Source organism: Triticum aestivum, chromosome 1A (genome assembly GCF_018294505.1).
Source record: "Triticum aestivum cultivar Chinese Spring chromosome 1A, IWGSC CS RefSeq v2.1, whole genome shotgun sequence".
NCBI lineage: Eukaryota > Viridiplantae > Streptophyta > Magnoliopsida > Poales > Poaceae > Triticum > Triticum aestivum.
The window spans coordinates 579,168,155-579,173,676 of record NC_057794.1 but is presented as its reverse complement, the minus strand read 5'-3'; positions in this window follow the sequence as shown (position 1 = coordinate 579,173,676).

The window sequence follows — 5,522 nt, the reverse complement described above, 5'->3', positions numbered from 1 at the left end:
GCGGGGAAGTTCGGGGAGGTCGACGGGGACGACGCGGCGGAGCGGGAGGCAGTCCGACGGGGGAGCATTCTGGCGAGGTCCCGGGCGGCGGCGGCCAACGGCGTGGGGCGGCATGGTCGTCGCGAGCCCCGATCCGATCTGGATCGGGGGGATGGGGGCGCGTCGTGGGGAGTGGGTAGGTTATGGTTTCGGGGGGAATGGATAATGAGGAGTGGGGGAAGGCCGGCCGGCTGGGCCTAGTGGGCGAATGGGCCGGCCCGTTGGGTCTGCTGGCCCAGGGGGGGTCATTCTCTCCCTTTTCTCTAGTTTAGATTTATTTCTGTTTTTGTAGTTTCTTTTCCTTTTATTTACTTTGCTTTTCTGTTTTATTTCATTTTAATATATTTATACATTTTCTAAAAGGGGGTTTGTTGCACAATAATTACCTAGGCATTTAACTGCACACTCCGAATATTTTAGTTTAATATTTTGAAAACTTTTATTGTTTAACTTGAATTTGAATTTTGAATTTGAACGGGATTGAATCATCGCGAGATTAACAACGGTAATCGTGGTGATGTGGCATTGTTAGCAGAGATTACTGTAGCTTAAATATCCGGACGTCACACCTAGCTACTGAACAGGTCAGAAACAAATGATTAATACTCTCTCTACACCCACAGAATGGACAATTTTCATCACCTTTCCAACCCCTACGTAGCAGGTTATCTTTAGTGAGAATGCTGTTTTTGAGAGCCAGCCACATGAAGACTTTAACTCTAGGTGGCATTTTAATTTTCCACATATATAAGTGTGGGTATTTGATCCCATTTTCTACAAGATGTCTGTAGAAGGATTTTACTGTATAAATCCCATTTTTTGTCAGAGTCCATTTCACTTTATCTTTTGTATCTCTCAACACCACCGAGCTGCATACCTCTTTTATATGATCCCAGAGCTCTTTTGAGTCTCCTATCAGGGCCCTTCTAAAGCATATGTTATTAAACCCTTTCTCAAAAATTTCTTTAACTATTTTCTTTTTATCAAAACAGATATTATATAACCTGGGATTTTTTTTACAAAGCGGTGCTGATCCAATCCACCAGTCTTCCCAAAATCCGGTGTTACCTCCATCTCCTATCATGAATTTACATAAAGAGGTAAAATGATCCCTATGTTTCAATAACTCCTAAAATTGGGAGTCTCCTTGTTTGGTGGTTATATTTCCAATAGGTTTGTATCCTTGGTATTTTTTTCAAAATAATCTCTTGCCACAACCCTTCTGTGTTGTAAATTTTCCACCACCATTTTCTCAAAAGAGCTTTATTCATAAGTGCTAAATTTTGAATCCCTAAACCACCCATGTCTTTAGGTCTACAGACATCAGACCATTTAACCAGATGATATTTTTTCTTTTTATCATCTTCCTGCCACAATGATACGTCTCCAACGTATCTATAATTTTTTATTGCTCCATGCTATATTATCTTCTGTTTTGGACATTATTGGGCTTTATTATTCACTTTTATATTATTTTTGGGACTAACCTATTAACCGGAGGCCCAGCCTAGAATTGCTGTTTTTTGCCTATTTCAGAGTTTCGCAGAAAAAGAATATCAAACGGAGTCCAAACGGAATGAAACCTTTGGGAACGTGATTTTCGGAACGAACATGATCCAGGAGACTTGGACCCTACGTCAAGCAACCAACAGGGAAGCCACGAGGTAGGGGGCGTGCCTACCCTCCCAGGCACGCCCTCCACCCTCGTGGGCCCCTGTTGCTCCACCGACATACTTCTTCCACCTATATATACCTACGTACCCCCAAACGATCAGAGACGAAACCAAAACCCTAATTCCACCGCCGTAACTTTATGTATCCATGCGATCCCATCTTGGGGCCTGTTCCGGAGCTCCGTCGGAGGGGGCATCGATCACGGAGGGCTTCTACATCAACACCATAGCCTCTTCGATGATGTGTGAGTAGTTTACCTCAGACCTTCGGGTCCATAGTTATTAGCTAGATGGCTTCTTCTCTCTTTTTGGATCTCAATACAATGTTCTCCCCCTCTCTCGTGGAGATCTATTCAAGGTGTGTTTGTTGAGACCGATGAATTGTGGGTTTATGATCAAGTTTATCTATGAACAATATTTGGATCTTCTGAATTATTTTATGTATGATTGGTTATCTTTGCAAGTCTCTTCGAATTATCAGTTTGGTTTGGCCTACTAGATTGATCTTTCTTGCAATGGGAGAAGTGCTTAGCTTTGGGTTCAATCTTGCGGTGTCCTTTCCCAGTGACAGTAGGGGCAGCAAGGCACGCATTCTATTGTTGCCATCGAGGATAACAAGATGGTTTTTTTTAATCATATTGCATGAATTTATCCCTCTACATCATGTCATCTTGCTTAAAGCGTTACTCTGTTCTTATGAACTTAATACTCTAGATGCATGCCGGATAGCGGTCGATGTGTGGAGTAATAGTAGTAGATGCAGGCAGGAGTCGGTCTACTTGTCTTGAACGTGATGCCTATATACATTATCATACCTAGATATTCTCATAACTATGCTCAATTCTGTCAATTGCTCAACAGTAATTTGTTCACCCACCGTAAAATACTTATGCTCTTGAGAGAAGCCACTAGTGAAACCTATGGCCCCCGGGTCTATCTTCCATCATATTAATCTTCCAACTCTTAGTTATTTTCATTGCCTTTTATTTTACTTTGCATCTTTATCATAAAAATACCAAAAATATTATTTTATCATATCTATCATATCTCACTCTCATAAGTGACCGTGTAGGGATTGACAACCCCTTATCGCGTTGGTTGCGAGGATTTATTTGTTTTGTGTAGGTGTGAGGGACTCGCACGTAGCCTCCCACTGGATTGATACCTTGGTTCTCAAAAACTAAGGGAAATAATTACGCTACTTTGCTGCATCACCCTTTCCTCTTCAAGGGAAAACCAACGCAGTGCTCAAGAGGTAGCACACAATAACCTAGCTCTAAAGAAATTCATTCTCTTATTTACCCCAACAGGTAATCCATAAAAGGACATCATAAAGTAGGGGATGCCTGTCAGAGAAGATTGTATTAAAGTGACCCTCCCAGCACTAGCAAGGAGCCTCCCTTGCCAGGTTTCATATTTTTTCTCCATTTTACTCTGCGGAGGTTTCCAGTGCTTGTTGCTAATTCTACTTCCATCTACTGGTAGTCCTAAATATTTCATTGGCAAAGCCCCAATGGGGCAAGTGAATATCTTAGCATATTCATCTTTTTTGTTTTTGACCTCCCCAAAAAGGAAAAGTTCACTCTTATGAAAATTAATTTTTAAACCAGACATCTACTCAAATAGGAATAATATATATTTGAGGTTATGTGCACTACCCATGTCATCTTGCAAAAGAAAGATGGTATCATCTGCATACTGCAACATGTTAATCCCATTTGTGGAATATTCCTCCAGTACCCCCTTAACTAGCCCATATTTCCTGGCATTATCAAGCATGATAGCCAAAGCATCAGTTGCCAAGTCAAAATTAAGAGGTGACAGGGAATCCTCTTGTCTTAGCCCTTTATGAGTAGGGAAATATTTCCCTAGGTTTTCATTTACCTTCACACAAACCTTTCCCCCTCTGATTGTTTCCATCACCCAATCTATCCATTTGTCTGGAAAACCTTTCATTTTGAGCATTTGGAAAAGGAAGGCCCATTTAATCTTATCGTAAGCTTTTTGAAAGTCTATTTTTAAAAGCAAAGCACCTTGTTTCTTCTTTTTCTGCTATTCAAGGCTTCTTGTAAAATCAAAACCCCCTCCATAATATATCTGCCCTTAACAAAAGCAGTTTGCACAGGGGAAATAACATCTGCTGTCACCATATTTAATCTGTTCATCAGAACTTTAGTAATAATTATGAAACAAACATTTAACAAGCAAATAAGCCTGAAATTTTGTATCCTAGCAGCATCCTTGCTTTTTGGGACTAAAGTAATAATCCCATAATTCAACCTACTAATATCAATTTTCTTGTTTGCAAAATCATCCAGTAAGGACTTAAGGTCATGCTTCACCAACTCCCAATAGTGCTGATAAAATTCAGTTGTAAATCCATCAGGGCCAGGTGACTTATTATGGGCCATATTAAAGATCAGATTCTTAATTTCCTCAATAGAGAACTCATTGATCACTATGTCTCTATACTGCTCATGAATCCTTTTTGGATTTTCAATATTTAGAGAAATTGTAGAGTTGTTAGGATGACCAAACAAGTTTTTATAGAAACTTGTTATATATTCTACCAGATTTTTGTCCCCCTCAATCACCCCATCCTCTTGCTCAAGCCTATTAATCTTGTTTCTTCTAAGTCTCCCATTTGCCTTGGCATGGAAGAATTTTGTGTTACTATCTCCTTCCAGTAATTCATTCACCTTAGCCCTTTGCTTCCACTTAGGTTCTTCCTGTTGTAGCAGCCTATCCAACTGAGATCTAAGTTCTATTTGTTCCTTTCTAACAGCAGCAGTGAGCCCATTCTATTCACAATGTTTATCAATACTATCTAGCTTAAGTAAAATGTCTTTTTTCAACTCAACATATGAAGTATTCCTGTTTCTGTTTCAGCCTTTGAGTTTAGGCCTGAGTACCCTAAATTTTCCCAACAGTCTGTCCACACTGTCCCCAGTGATACTGGTGTCATTCTAGACATCATGAACAATCTTGTTAGTTCCCTCTCTCAAGAACCAAACATTTTCAAATCTGAAAATGGGATCAGATTTTTGAATGTCACCAGAATCTAAAAGAAGTGGTGTATGATCAGATTTCTCTCTAGTTAGTGATGTAATTTGAGTCAAGGGGTATACCTCCTCCCATTCTGTACTACATAAAATTCTATCCATCTTTTCGAAGGTGGGTACAGACAGATTATTGCCCCATGTAAATTGCCTACCATTCATTTCAAGCTCTCTAACTCCAGCTTGTTCCAAAATAGCATTAAACAAAAAACTCCAATGTCCAGGAGTGCCAGGTTTATTTTTTTCACTGGCTTTTCTAATAATGTTGAAATCACCCCCTATCAAAATGGGATTTACACTAGTTTGAAAAGTTCTAGAGAGCTCAGTCAGGAATTTAGCTTTCCTCTCTCGTTGAGCATCTCCATAAATCACTACCAGGTCCCAAATGAACCTAGTTTTTAGATCCTGCACTGTTATTTTAATGTGATAGTCTCCTTCATCTTGTGATATCACATTTAGAGTGGTGTAATTCACCCCTAACAAGAGTCCACCAGATTTCCCCCTAGCTGGAGTGAAATGCCAGTGGAAGTCTCTGCCAGCATAAATTTATTGTAAATCATTTCTAGAAAAACTGTTGTCTCATGGTTTCTTGCAAACCCAGAAAATCTACTTTCATATCCATTATCATTTCCCTAAGGAATCTTCTTTTAATGTCCCCCAAAACCTCTCATATTCCAAAAAATACTTCTTATTTCTTTTGTTTTTTTTCTTAGTAGAGGATTGTAGCATTTTTACAGCAAAGGCAGTTTTA